This window comes from Schistocerca serialis, chromosome 7 (genome assembly GCF_023864345.2).
Source record: "Schistocerca serialis cubense isolate TAMUIC-IGC-003099 chromosome 7, iqSchSeri2.2, whole genome shotgun sequence".
Taxonomy (NCBI): Eukaryota; Metazoa; Arthropoda; class Insecta; order Orthoptera; family Acrididae; genus Schistocerca; species Schistocerca serialis.
In genome coordinates this window covers 25,985,591-26,001,444 of record NC_064644.1, presented here as the reverse complement: position 1 = coordinate 26,001,444, position 15,854 = coordinate 25,985,591, and the positions used below count along the sequence as shown (strand labels likewise).

Sequence of the window (15,854 nt, the reverse complement as noted above, 5' to 3'; positions counted from 1 at the left end):
GTTCATATTGTAAGATATAAATATTTTTGTGGGGAGGTTACATTATGTACGGGTGACTCCTAATCAATTACTTGTAACTGTGGTCTCGTTACCAACCTGTTTCAAATAGTTGTAGCACGGATTTGGTACGTTTTCGTACATAGGTTCCAATTGAAAATATTATCTGCGCACTGTCTTCTACAAGTTCTAGTAGTTTGTAGCGGGAATTTCCGAGCACATTACACAGAAAATAACGGTGGTCGTATCACACTTCCATGGAGCACTCCTGTTCTCTGATGAACACTCGCTGTCGAAGACAAATACTGCGTTTCTTTACTTATGAAGATTTCGTGCCACACACATACCTGGAAACCTAATCCGCATGCTTGTACCTTCGTCAACTGATAGTGTGACGCCGTATGAAAAGGAATATGGAAACTGTCTGTTGCATTTCATCCGTGTTCGCTTTGTCTCATGTGCGAAATGGGCAAGCTGAGTTTCGCACCAGCGATGCTTTTTAAAACTGTGTAGATTTGTCGACAGAAACTTTTTCCCCTCAAAAAAATTTACTATACTTGAACTGAGATGATGACAAGGATGCTGCAGCAAACCGATGTTAAATACATCGGTCCTTAAATTCGCGGTCACGTTCTCTTGCCCTTTCTATATACAACAGTCACTCACATTTTTTTCTTTCCATTCGCTTGAGACTTCGCGCTGGACTGGAGATTCGCGATAAATGAAAACTAAATAAGGGACCAATACTGGACAGTACTCTTTCTAAGAGCGAACTGCGCTACCATCATGACTTGTCAACTTATTTACTTTCAACTCTTTCAGTTGTTTCTCTACACCAGCGATGCTTATTGCTGTGTCATCCATACAGAAGTCTGTGAGATGGCCAAACAGCGGTACGTTTGCGCAATTCTTGTATGTGAACGATTTCTTAAATGGGAAATTTGAAACTACAGCTTTACTTTTGCTGTCCTCTACTGCCACATCGGACTGGTCAACGACGAACTGTACAGAAGCCTCAGAGTCACTTAGCGATTTTACGTTTGACCAAAATTTTCTCGGATTCTCGGTAAGATCTTGTGAATTAACGAGCATTTCTCTCTCATTTAAGTATATGTCCGAAAGAGTCAGTCTTCAGGAAATATGAAACTCTATCGTCCAGAGCCGCGTGCCACAAAGAGTGCAGATTTGCCACAAGATGGGGAAATTCACAGGCATCTGTTGCCTACTGAGGCCTAAGCGAAGTAGTACGCAAGTGAGACAGACGAGAAAGTGCATCATAGGGAAACCCAGTAGAATCCGTTTGTGGCTAAGGAGATGTAGCAATGTGAAATATGGCGGACCTAAGATCGGCCGTAAAGGGAAACATTTACAGAAACTATTTAATTCTGTAGTAATACAGGGAATTAAGCCACAGTTATTTTAATCTACCATCCTTCATAAATTTTCGTGATGATCCCAATAAAACTTGAACATTGTTCATATCTATAATAGTTTTGTGAATAGTTTGGTAACAAAGACCTGAGTGCTAAAGTCTAAACGCTTTGGTCGATCTTAATAATCGACATTTCACATAGATGTGCGTCATTAAAATGACAAATGCTGTAAATATCAACTCTGTAACTTTATTTCTTTAAAAGATACAGTGAATTTAAATTATCTGTATTTTCAGTTAAGTAACAGATCATCATTTCCTCCACACAAAACACATTGAACGATGACAGCATGACACCTTATTGAATCATTAGGTAATAGAATATCTGTTGTAAAGTTTACTGCAAAATAGTTACTTATGTTATTTATTTAAGCACATTGGTGCAACGCTATTGGCCATGACATTTAATGTTAAGGAGCAAATTGTATTGGTTTTATGTAAATGAATTTAACGTTTATTATGTAATGGATATTATCGTTACTTCATTTAGAACGTGAAAGTGGTAAAGCTTTGATTATTTAAATATGTTAAAATGTAAAATAATGTAGAATAAGCTGTAGCCAATCAGATGGACGGCTTCAGGAAAGGGAACTGCCCTCGTCAGTTGAGCGAGGATATTCGGCGCGCGGAAAACGCGGCCGGCGACGGACACAGAGAGTGCCGTTGCAGACGCGAAAGCGGACAGTTCGGTTGAAGACACCAAAGTGAATGGCCCAGATTGAGACTTGAAAGCAGACAGTCGGTCTGTAGGCAGCTATGAAGTGAAACGGCTTAGAAAATTTCGCGTTGTGAGGTATCGCAGGACTCAGCCTCTGAACGCTGAGCAGCCGCGCGCCTGGCGTGAACTCAAAACTTTTCGCATAAAAGACGAGGTGGAGTATCGGACTTGGGTTTCGTAATGAGATTGTGAATTATCGAACTGTGTCAAAGGGTATCCGTTCGAGTGTAACAGTAACTCTAAATACGACCACTTTCTCTATTAGTATGCTTTCTGAATAAATATTATTCTAACCAAATAGCAACTTTGTGGCCTATAACATTTATGTGTCTTTAATTTAGTTCCTGATATTATCATTACAGTTTTTATATGTTATGTTAACGATATATCTCGCAAACTGGCCGTCAACCAGACAGTTTAACCAAAGGGTCACAAGTGCCTAATTTAGGGCGAGTAATGCGACACGTGCTGTTCAATGGCTAGACAAGTTTGTGCCAAGACATTTAGACGAAGAGGAATCGTATGTGAGCCCGAACATCTTTGGAATGTTAGCTCGCAATCTATTACTAACATATGACGGTGGTAGTTGTAAGACTCGTGTGTCTATCTTTTTACAGCCGTACGAATTTCTACTCGTATTTTCCTGTCGACTTTTGCAAGTTCTCGCTTCAACCGAGAGAGCAACAGCCTTTGTTTCTATAGCATTTTTCGAATTTCGTTGTTAAACCACGGTGGTTCTTTTCCGTTTTTAATCCACTTACTTAGCACATACTTCTCCAGAGTATGATTTGCTCATATTTCCTCTACGTCCCTTGCACTTGAACTAAATGATACTAATTAACTGTCTAAGTCGGATGGTAACAACGGTGTATCTTCTATTTCTACCCGAAATACTCCCCTGGCTTTCTGGATTGCTTTATTTAGCAACCAAAGTAGCTATGAAGACATCATGGTCACCAATTCCTGCGTCTGTATTGACGACGTCGGTGAGCTAGGTCTAAAATATTTCCATTTCTTGTGGGCTGACAAACTATCTGCTGAAGACACTTTTCGGAAAAAACTGTTCAAAAGAACTTCGCAGGACTGTCTGTCTGAACCCCTTGCAATAAATCCATACACGTCCCGGTCGATACACAGTAGGTTGGAGTTACCCCCATCTAATATTGCATGATCTGGCAATTTCCGCACTGCTGACTGTAGAATTTCTTTCAGTGACTCTAAAACAGTCACAGCTGAATCGGGTGGCCTGTAAAAGTATTCAATAATTAACTTGATTTCACCTGGACCTTTTATACACGACCAGATTAAACTTGATTTCACTTGGACCTTTTATACATGACCATATATCTTTACTGTCACACTCAAATTCGACCTCAGTAGAGACAATAATTCTGTCCACTGCAATTTACGCACCCTCCTTTTATTGATACACGATCTATGAACCGCTTAATATCTCAGAGCTTCTTACGACGTATTCGGTATAGAGACAGGTGTTTGTAACCATGATGCCTTCATCCAGCTCTCAGTTCAGAGAATAATTTGAGGACGAGAAGATTCCTGGCGGGCAGCAAATTTGGGAACTTTGTTACGAATATTTCAAGCATTTACTGATAAAATTTTGAGAGGCCAAATGTCTTCACTCTCAATACGGTCTGTTTTCGCTGTCTGTGAGTCGTCTGGCGAATGTTCAATGCTTACTTTGTAAAGAACATCCCTCACCTATCAAGAGGAGTCCTACGATTCCCCATCTGATAAAGCAGGTCCAGAAATCTGCAGCCAAGACCCTCTCAGAGTCGACGAAGACATGTTTGAGGCCGTCCACTTTCCTTCAAATCAAATGACCCCAATGGAATCTGGGTACAATGCTGAAAATTTCGAGCTCTGCTAGCACCCTGTGGGTGGGGCCAGCAGCCTTCACCACCTCTGCCAGCCGCCTGTACGAACTGAGGATGCCCTCAGAAGGGAAACGATAGGAGCCTTTGTTCCTGACGTGAGTCGTAACCTGCAGACGACTACACCGTGCTCGCTCGATAGTTGCAGGCAAAGCCTCCTCCACATCTCGGAAGAGGGCCCTGGCCAGACATTTCAAGTGCACAATTGCTTCTTTTGACGCTCTGTCTAAGGGGCTTTTTCTCCCAGCGCTAAGCCCGTAGATGACGAGGCCTATTTGGAAAATAAGGTCCTATCGGTAGCAAAATGGAAACCCTTGTGAAAATAAAAAATGTATTATATTCAACAGTGAGGTACACCTTCGAGCTACTCCTCTACATAATCGACGCTCCTATTTAGGCATCTGCCGTAGCGTTGCACCAACTTTTCAAAACCCACTTCACAGAAGCAAGCCACCTGTTCTTCCTGCCAGTTCTCTACACTGGTCTACGGCTCGTTGTCCCTGCCAGCACGTGTCTTCATAGCTAGCGGCTCATGTGAGCAGAGATGAAACTCAGGGAGAGTCAATTACTGGCTCTATTGTGGGTGGTCACACACTCCCCATCGAGAACGCTGCTGGAGCTTCTTCATTGCCTCTTCAGAGTGCGGCCGAGAGTAGTCTTGCAAAAGGAAACGCATGACAGCCATGTTATGTGGGCTGCATGACATCAGGCATTATTTCACACCAGGCCCTCGTACTTGGTGGGAGACACCGTTGTTCTAGGCATCTTTACTTGCTCACTGTGCGCTCAGAACCGAAAAGAGCGACGTGTCGCAATCAACACACGCCTGTGCAAAGCTTCATAGGATTTTCGCTGCGGTTTCCATTTCAGCACCCTGTCGGACCTTACTTTCCAAATAGCCCTCATACTACGGGCCGCGCTCCGTTCCAAAAGCGCCAAGCCCGTAGGTTCTCCTGGACAGCGTATTTTGTTGATTGAAAAACGATGCGCTATGCTGAAGAAACTGCAAAGAGGTGGGAATTTAAGGAGATGAGACCTGGATAAACTGAAAGAACCAGAGGTTGTTCAGAGATTCAGGGAGAGCATAATGGAACAATTGCCAGGAATGGAGGAAAGAAATAGAGTAGAAGAGGAAAGGGGAGCTTTGAGGGATCAAATAGTGAAGGCAGGATAGGATCAAATAGGTAAAAAGACGAGGGCTAGTAGAAATCCTTGGGTAACAGAAGAAATAATGAATTTAATTGATGAAAGGAGAAAATATAAAAATGCAGTAAATGAAGCAGGTCAAAAGGAATACAAACGTCTCAAAAATGATATCGACAGAAAGTGCAAAATGGCTAAGCAGGGATGGCTAGAGGACGAATGTAAGGGTGTAGAGGCTCATCTCTCTCGGGATAAGATAGATACTGCCTACAGGAAAATTAAAGAGATCTTTGGAGAAAGGAGAACCACTTGCATAAATATCAAGAGCTTTGATGTAAACCCAGTTCTACGCAAAGAAGGGAAAGCAGAAAAGTGGAGGGAGTATGTAGAGGGTCTGTACAAGGGCGATGTACTTGAGGACAATATCATGGAAATGGAAGAGGATGCAGATGAAAATGAAATGGGAGATATGATACTGCGTGAAGAGTTTGACAGAGCACTGAAAGACCTGAGTCGAAACAAGGCTCCCGGAGTAGACAACATTCCATTAGAACTACTGACAGCCTTGGGAGAGCCGGTCTTGACTAAACTCTACCATTTGGTGAGCAAGATGAATGAGACAGGCGAAATACCCTCAGACTTCAAGAAGAATATAATAATTCCAATCCCAAAGAAAGCAGGTGTTGACAGATGTGAAAATTACCGAACTATCAGTTTAATAAGTCACAGCTGCAAAATACTAACGCGGCTTCTTTACAGACGAATGAAAAAACTGATAGAAGCCGACCTCGTGGAAGATCAGTTTGGATTCCGTAGAAATGTTGAAATACGTGAGGCAATACTGACCCTACGACGTATCTTAGAAAATAGATTAAGGAAAGGCAAACCTACGTTTCTAGCATTCGTAGATGTAGAGAAAGCTTTTGACAATGTTGATTGGAATACTCTCTTTCAAATTCTGAAGGTGGCAGGGCTAAAATACAAGGAGCGAAAGGCTATTTACAATTTGTACAGAAACCAGATGGCAGTTATAAGAGTCGAGGGGTATGAAAGGGAAGGGAGTGAGACAGGTTTCTAGCCTCTCCCCGATGTTATTCAATCTGTATATTGAGCAAGCAATAAAGGAAACAAAAGAAAAGTTCGGAGTAGGAATTAAAATCCAAGGAGAAGAAATAAAAACTTTGAGGTTCGCTGATGACATTGTAATTCTGTCAGAGACAGCAAAGGACTTGGAAGAGCAGTTGAAAGGAATGTATAGTGTCTTGAAAGGAGGATATAAGATGAAAATCAACAAAAGCAAAACGAGGATAATGGAATGTAGTCGAATTAAGTCGGGTGATGCTGAGGGAATTAGATTAGGAAATGAGACACTTAAAGTAGTAAAGGAGTTTTGCTATTTGGGGAGCAAAATAACTGATGATGGTCGAAGTAGAGAAGATATAAAATGTAGACTGGCAATGGCAAGGAAAGCGTTACTGAAGAAGAGAAATTTGTTAACATCGAGTATAGATTTAAGTGTCAGGGAGTCGTTTCTGAAAGTATTTGTATGGAGTGTAGCCGTGTATGGAAGTGAAACATGGACGATAACTAGTTTGGACAAGAAGAGAATAGAAGCTTTCGAAATGTGGTGCTACAGGAGAATGCTGAAGATTAGATGGGTAAATCATATAATTAATGAGGAAGTATTGAATAGAATTGGGGAGAAGAGAAGTTCGTGGCACAACTTGACTAGAAGAAGGGATCGGTTGGTAGGACATGTTCTGAGGCATCAAGGGATCACCAATTTAGTATTGGAGGGCAGCGTGGAGGGTAAAAATCGTAGAGGGAGACCAAGAGATGAATACACTAAACAGATACAGAAGGATGTAGGTTGCAGTAGGGACTGGGAGATGAAGCAGCTTGCACAGGATAGGGTAGCATGGAGAGTTGCATCGAACCAGTCTCAGGACTGAAGACCACAACAACAACAACATGTTTCCGCACCTCTGACTATAGATATACGGTTTTTATATTGTTATTTAATAGTTTCAAGGAGAGACAATGTCAAAGCGCATTATTTTTTCGTGTTATTTCGTTTGTTATGTGTCACTTTTTTCCTGCAGATAGAGAATGTTCTTGGTATACTGTGTAAAAGAAATGGCACGACGTCGTTTATCTAATGAAGAAATTGTCGATTTGCTGAATTTTGGAGACATTGTCTACGATGTATATAGTGAAGAAGACATGCACGACACAGGTGTATTTGAAAGCTGCCGCAAGTCAATGTGTTTAGGTAATGAATTGTAAAATGGTTTCGGAAACTGTTTTCTCAGTAGCAGTTACTAGAAATAGGGAATGCATTTTTACACAGTTCATTTAACACCAAGATAATGACAACAACAGACTTCATTACCAATCTTGCCAACAGCTCCTGAAACATTTACTACCTACAAAGAAAACAATATGCCTTCCGTGTACGTTACTTTAGTTTTTCAAAATCAAGATAAGGAAGCGACAAAGTATCTCGCAAGGAGTCAAGTTATTAGTGCGGAAATTGCTGTGTGGCATTGTGTGTGGAAAGCTGTTTTAAAATATTTTGTCTGAAAATGCAGTGCTAGTCCATGCAGAGTGTGCTAAAGTATTTAAATACGACATTCAGCACAGATAATTATGTATTCATGAAGTCATTTACTCTACCTATATGAATGTACATGATCTTTTTTTTTAATTTTACGAAAACAGTGTCATGAATACTCATATAATTCGTCCATGCAATACCAGACAGGATTTTGTTCAAAGCTGCATACTAAAGAAGACAAAATGGGTTTAAAATTGTATTATATCCTACATATTTTCCAAGATGTAACTTTTTTAACACAGGTAAAATTGCCTGGGTTCTGCGGACATGGACAAATATTGGGCGAATACTTAGAGTGTTTTAAACGCCTAACGTTGGAATTCCTGATAACTAGTAACCCCCCCCCCCCCCAGTGTACCTGCTCGGACCCTGCTGAAGGAGCCACCTGTCCGATCGCAGGATGGATGGGTGAGATCAGACGCCAGCCTCCAGATTGGCCCTCCGCTTCGAGCGACGAAAACGTGTTACACCCGCCACTCATCCTCGTGTAATCTGTAGAATTACAGGCCCATATCACTAAAGTCAAGTTGCAGTAGGGTGTTGGAACATATACTGTATTTGAACATTGTGAAGTACCTCGAAGAAAACGATTTATTGATATGTAGTCAGCAGGGATTCGAAAATATCGTTCTTGCGAAATACAACAAGCTCTTTATATTCATGAAGTAATGAGTGCTATCGACAGGGGGTTTCATATTGATTCCATGTTTTTAGATTTCCAGAAGGCTTTCGACACCGTTCGTCACATGGATCTTCTAACCACGCTTATGGAATATCGCCTCAGTTGTGCCACTGGATTTGTGATTTCCTGTCAGAAAGGTCACAGTTCGTGGTAATAGACTGAAAGTCATCGAGTAGAACAGAAATACTATCCGCCGTTCCCCAAGGAAGTGCTATAGGCCCTTTGCTGTTCCTGATCTATATTAATGATATAGGAGACAATCTCAGTAGCCGTCTTAGATTGTTTGCATATGATTTACCTCCATGTAAAGTCATCAGATGACCAAAACGAATTGCAAAATAATTTGGATAAGATATCTGTATGGTGCGAAAAGTGGCAATTGACGCTGAATAAAGAAAAGTGAGAGATTATTCACTTGAGTACCAAAAGAAACCCGCTAAATTTCGATTACGCTATAAGTCACACAAATCTGAAAGCTGTAAATTCAATTAAATACTTAGGGATTACAATTACAAATAACCATAAATTGGAACGATCACATAGATAATGTTGTGGGTAGAGCCAACCAAAGACTGCGATTCATTGGCAGAAAACTTAGAAGGTGCAAAAGGTCTACTAAAGAAACTGCTTACACCGCGCTTGTGCCCCCTATTCGCGAGTACTGCTGTGCGGTGTGGGGTCCGCAAGATGGGAGTGACGGATGACATCGAAAAAGTAAAAGGAAGCTCAGCTCGTTTGGTATTATGACGAGGTGGGGCAGATAGTGCCACAGACATGATACGTGAATTGGAGTGGCAATCATTAAAACAAAGGCGTTTTTCGTTGCGGCAGGGTCTTCTCATAAAATTTCAATCACCAATTTTCTCCTCCGATTGCGGAAACATGCTGTTGGTATCCACCTACATAGGGAGAAATGATCAGCACGATAAAACAAGAGAAATCAGGGCCCGCACAGAAATAATTAAGTGCTCGTTTTTCCCGCCCGCCGGTCGAGAGTGGAACGGTAGAGAGACAGCTTGAAGGTGGTTTATTGAACGCTCTGCCAGGCACTTTGTAGTGAATGGCAGAGTAATCTCGTAGATGTAGATGTAGATGTCTGAGGGTGGATCCACCGTGTCGGGTGCACTGGGAGGTGCCTCGACAGCAGAACCCGCGGGCGAAACAGGCGACAACTCAGATGTCTTGTGAAACGCGCCGTATTCTTCACCGCTGCTACACCCAGAAGCTGCAGCCTGAAGACGACTGCCCATAGCCAAAAATGCGGCCGTCTGCTGCTGAGTTGGCACACAGCATGCACACATCTTACTCATGACAGTATTACTAACTTAAGAACTAACTCTAAAAGCACAGACAGAAACCGATATAAGCAACTTCAGCATAAATGAAAACTGCACTATGGTCTGCCTGACAGCTTCTTAAATGCTGAAAAAAACACGCAACACAATTTAATAGGTAAACTTCTGAGAAAACAGAGAAGAATATAAATACGTAACCTGCTCATTTCTGGTGTGTACCAAATGGCAGCTGGAGTCCAGATACTTTAAGAGCTACGAGCAATTCTTCATTCTCGATACTGTGTTACTCTTATACTGCAAGCTCTTTGCTCTCCATATTTACAGAGGTGGTAATATGGACTAAAGTAAGAGAATAAAGTCCAGTAAACATTGGCTCTTGAAGAGTGTGAGTGAAAGCACTTGTTGTCTTCGCTATTGTGAAACACATCTCTGTTACTCAACAAGTGATCGTAGGTATGGATTTTAGACGATACGTTTACTGAATGGTTCCTCCCCAAATATGGGAAGCAAAGAGCTTGTAATACAAGAAATTTGTTTCATTGTATCGAAGATGAAGAAGTTCTCGTAGGTCTTAAAGTATGCATTTTAGAGCCCGCAGTTATTTCACTTTTTGCGTTAATTGATCACATCGTGAAATGCTGACCATTCCTCCTGAGACACAATGTACACTCTTAAAAGTGATGTACGTATAATACTGTTTTGAGGTACGCGGGAAGTTATTTTCATGTCCGAAGAATTCTCTCCCTTCAGAATTACATGCTGTGTTCTGTTTGCTGGAAACTCTTGAATCTCACCACGGATGTCAGCAACTACCGCCCAATCTCTCTTCTGATAGCTCTATCAAAAATTTTTGAGAAAGTAATGTATTCAAGAGTAGCCTCCCATATTTGTAAAAATAAAGTACTAACAAAATGTCAGTTTGGTTTTCAGAAAGGCTTTTCAACAGAAAATGCTATATACGCTTTCACTGATCAAATATTAAATGCTCTGAATAACCGGACATCACCAATTGGTATTTTTTGTGATCTGTTAAAGGCCTTTGATTTTGTAAATCATGGAATTCTTTTAGATAAGCTAAATCATTATGGTTTTAGTGGGGCAGTGCACAAATGGTTTAATTCATACTTAACTGGAAGAATGCAGAAAGTTGAAATATGTGGTTCATGTAATGTTAAAACGACAGCTGATTCCTCAAACTGGGGGGGCTATCAAGTACAGGGTCCCACAGGGTTCGGTCTTAGGTCCTTTACTGTTCTTGATATACATTAATGACTTACCATTCCAAATTGATGAAGATGCAAAGTTAGTTCTTTTTGCTGTGATACAAATATAGTAATAACATCCAAAAAGCAAGAACTAAGTGATGTAATTGTAAATGATGTTTTTCACAAAATTATTAAGTGGTTCTCAGCTAACGGACTCTTTTTAAATTTTGATAAAACACAGTATATACAGTTCTGTACAGTAAATGACACAGCTCCAGTAATAAAATATAGACTTTGAACAGAAGTCTGTAGCTAAGGTAGAATTTTCAAAATTTTTAGGTGTGTCGATTGATGAGAGGTTAAACTGGAAGAAACACATTGATGGTCTGCTGAAACGTCTGAATTCAGCTACGTATGCTATTAGGGTTATTGCAAATTTTGGTGATAAGAATCTCAGTAAATTAGCTTACTATGCCAACTTTCATTCACTGCTTTCGTATGGCATCATATTCTGGGGTAATTCATCGTTGTGTAGAAAAGTATTCATTGCTCAAAAACGTGTAATCAGAATAACTGCTGGAGACCATCCACGGTCATCCTGCAGACATCTATTTAAGGATCTATGGATCCCCACAGTAACCTCACAGTATATATATTCACTTATGAAATTTGTTGTTAATAATATAACCCAGTTCAAATGTAATAGTGTGCATAGCTATAACACCAGGAGAAAGGATGATCTTCACTATGTAGGGTTAAATCTGACTTTGGCACAGAAAGGGGTAAATTATGCTGCCACAAAGGTCTTTGGTCACCTACCAAACAACATCAAAATCCTGACAGATAGCCAACTAACACTTAAAAATAAAAGAATTTCTAGATGACAATTCCTTCTACTCATTGGCTGAATTTTTAGACATAAATTAAGGGAAAAAATCAACAACTTAAACATTAGTGTCATGCAATATTTTGTGTACTTTAATATCTTGTGCAGACATCTTTTATTAACTTGACACGTTCCACATCATTACGAAGTGTCTTATTCATGATCTATGGAACAAGTATTAATCTAACTAATCTAATCTAATCTAATCGTAGTTGGTCTGATATTTCGTACGATCGTGTTTTGTTCACTAGGCGCCAGTGTGTATTACCTACAATCGTTCTGACCCGGGCTCCACTCACAAACTGAACAGAAAAGCGGCAAGGGAAAATAGTGCGGGTAGCAAAAGTACAGCCTCGCCACACACTGTAATGTGGATACCGGAATATAGGTGAAGATTAACGTCAACGCGTCTACATCGCCACAGTACACAGCTAGCGGGTAGATGAAGGTCAACATTCTGTCTTCAAACCAACACAAGAGTGAATTTTGTGAGTGAAAGTGACTTTACCTGAACTGAGAACTGCTTTGCTGCGACGGCGCTCCCTCCGCTGTGTAAGGAAACAATGCGCCTCCAACTGTTCGTAAACAAGTGTAAAGAACGCTTCTTGCGGCTGTACTTTGGCCACCGGAAACACGTATGTTGATAAGGCGGTATGCAGGCTCAGTTCAGACCTCTACGTGCAGATAACACGGAGTTGTTTGCAGTGCACGAAGGGCATGTCTAAGATGCGTTCGAGACCCGTGCTTCGCTAAGCACAAAAATTCTCGCCGAAGACCAAGTCTACTGGCCAGATGAAGCGCAGTTCGAAGAACTGTTGGCAACATATGAATCACATGTCAGATTCCACAAAATTTATAGGCCGTGTATTAGTTCCCTGACATCACAAAAGTGACGGAACCTCATTAAAAATCAGCATTTTCTATTGCATGTACGACTTTTGTTTACCTGTAGACAAAGCGGGATTCAAACTACAGCAGCGAATATTTATCGTCTCGCAGTACATTGGATGCTCCGGAATAGCTTGTAGGAAACATACACGAGGTTATTAGCGAGTTGGCTCACCTTTGGAAAGTATACGGCAATGATTCTGCGTGGCATGCATTGGACAAGTCATTAGCAGGTATCCGGAGGTACGTCGCACTAGATGTCTACGCTCAGGTCAGGCAGTTCCCATAAACTTCACGCACGAGGTTCGAGGACGCGGAATTGGTGTCGGACAGCGTCCCGTAAAAGTTGTGTCAGGTTCCAACGAGCTGAATCTGTTGGTGAAGATATGAGCGTCAGTCCATTAGTAAGCATCTCGAACCACCTTAACACTAGCCTCGCCTTATGCCACGCACAGCAATGCTGGTGGAAGATGCCGCCACCTTCTGGGAAGACTTCGAGTGTTAAGGGATGCAGGTGGTCCGCAACAATGGTCACGTAGTTCACATCTGTCATGGCACTTGTTATTACCACCACAATTCCCATGGGATCTCAAGTGAACGTTATCCGTAGCATAAGGAAACAGGCCCGCAGTAGCTCGTTTCATGTTGTTTCAATTACACTCCTGGAAATGGAAAAAAGAACACATTGACACCGGTGTGTCAGACCCACCATACTTGCTCCGGACACTGCGAGAGGGCTGTACAAGCAATTATCACACGCACGGCACAGCGGACACACCAGGAACCGCGGTGTTGGCCGTCGAATGGCGCTAGCTGCGCAGCATTTGTGCATCGCCGCCGTCAGTGTCAGCCAGTTTGCCGTGGCATACGGAGCTCCATCGCAGTCTTTAACACTGGTAGCATGCCGCGACAGCGTGGACGTGAACCGTATGTGCAGTTGACGGACTTTGAGCGAGGGCGTGTAGTGGGCATGCGGTAGGCCGGGTGGACGTACCGCCGAATTGCTCAACACGTGGGGCGTGAGGTCTCCGCAGTACATCGATGTTGTCGCCAGTGGTCGGCGGAAGGTGCACGTGCCCGTCGACCTTGGACTGGACCGCAGCGACGCACGGATGCACGCCAAGACCGTAGGATCCTACGCAGTGCCGTAGGGGACCGCACCGCCACTTCCCAGCAAGTTAGGGACACTGTTGCTCCTGGGGTATCGGCGAGGACCATTCGCAACCGTCTCCATGAAGCTGGGCTACGGTCCCGCACACCGTTAGGCCGTCTTCCGCTCACGCCCCAACATCGTGCAGCCCGCCTCCAGTGGTGTCGCGACAGGCGTGAATGGAGGGACGAATGGAGACGTGTCGTCTTCAGCGATGAGAGTCGCTTCTGCCTTGGTGCCAATGATGGTCGTATGCGTGTTTGGCGCCGTGCAGGTGAGCGCCACAATCAGGACTGCATACGACCGAGGCACACAGGGCCAACACCCGGCATCATGGTGTGGGGAGCGATCTCCTACACTGGCCGTACACCACTGGTGATCGGCGAGGGGACACTGAATAGTGCACGGTACATCCAAACCGTCATCGAACCCATCGTTCTACCATTCCTAGACCGGCAAGGGAACTTGCTGTTCCAACATGACAATGCACGTCCGCATGTATCCCGTGCCACCCAACGTGCTCTAGAAGGTGTACGTCAGCTACCCTGGCCAGCAAGATCTCCGGATCTGTCCCCCATTGAGCATGTTTGGGACTGGATGAAGCGTCGTCTCACGCGGTCTGCACGTCCAGCACGAACGCTGGTCCAACTGAGGCGCCAGGTGGAAATGGCATGGCAAGCCGTTCCACAGGACTACATCCAGCATCTCTACGATCGTCTCCATGGGAGAATAGCAGCCTGCATTGCTGCGAAAGGTGGATATACACTGTACTAGTGCCGACATTGTGCATGCTCTGTTGCCTGTGTCTACGTGCCTGTGGTTCTGTCAGTGTGATCATGTGATGTATCTGACCCCAGGAATGTGTCAATAAAGTTTCCCCTTCCTGGGACAATGAATTCGCGGTGTTCTTATTTCAATTTCCAGAAGTGTATTATGTTTCTCTATTTTGTCTCTATGGTCTCGCAGGCAGAGTTTTCGTGTTGACTGGTTGAGCAGAGGTTACGAAATTTTGAGTAAGATTGCGTTGGAGTGGCTTTCTTTATTTTATTTCACTACCAGCATCCACTTCTACAACAACATACATACTCCGCAAGCAGGAAAAACGACTGCCTATATGCCTCTGTAAGAGCCCTAACCTCTACCTTTAATGCGACCTGTTGCGGATCCCAAACACTCGAAGAGTACTCAACAATGGGTTGCACTAGTATCCAATATGTGGACTCCTTTACAGATGAACCACAATTTCTTAGAATTGTCCCAGTAAGCTGAAGTAAAACATTCGCCTTCCCGACTACACTCCTTATATGCTCATTCCATTTCATATCGCTTTTCAGCGACACATTAAGATATTTAATCGATGTGACTGTGTCAAGCGACGCACCAGTAATACTTGATTCGAACGTTACAGGATTCTTTTCCCTACGGATCTCCATTAACTTATATTTTTCTACATTTAGAGCTAGCTGCCATTCATCACACCAATTATAAAATTTGCCTACGTCGTCTTGTAGAATCCTACAGTGAATCAGCGACGACACCTTCCCATACACCACAGCATCATCACCAAACAGCCGTAGACTGCAGCTTGCGCTATCCGCCTGACCATTTATGTGTAGAGAAAGGAATAGCTGTCCTATCTCACTTTCCTCGGGCACTCGTGTCAATACCCTCGTTGCTCCCTTTCTCTAGCATCTCCTGAATAGTTTTCCAAAAGGCGCAAGGGTCGTTGAAAGATTTTTAGGGTGCCGGTGGTACGCAGAGACATACATTTCGCAGCGGAAGTTGCAGAAACCGTCATTCTGTTCCCACCATAGGTATACAGTAGCGTATCTTGCTCTCCAGTCAGAGTTTCCCGCTATTCATGAAATGGAAGTTTTACGCACCATGTAAATATATAGTTAGGCACCGTCAAGTCACCATTGTTTGGATTCTGAGTCATAATGGGTCTT

At 42.8% G+C, this 15,854-nt stretch overlaps 1 protein-coding gene across 1 annotated transcript in view; it reads right to left on the bottom strand.

Annotated features, from left to right (window-relative positions):
- Positions 1 to 12,483, bottom strand: part of LOC126412723 (cytochrome P450 6a2-like) — a 101,914-nt gene extending 89,431 nt beyond the window's left edge. The window contains exon 1 of the mRNA XM_050082447.1: positions 12,376 to 12,483. The gene's annotated coding sequence lies outside the window, so the exon portion shown is untranslated. The remainder of the gene's footprint in view (positions 1 to 12,375) is intronic.
- Between the last annotated feature and the right edge of the window lie 3,371 nt (positions 12,484 to 15,854).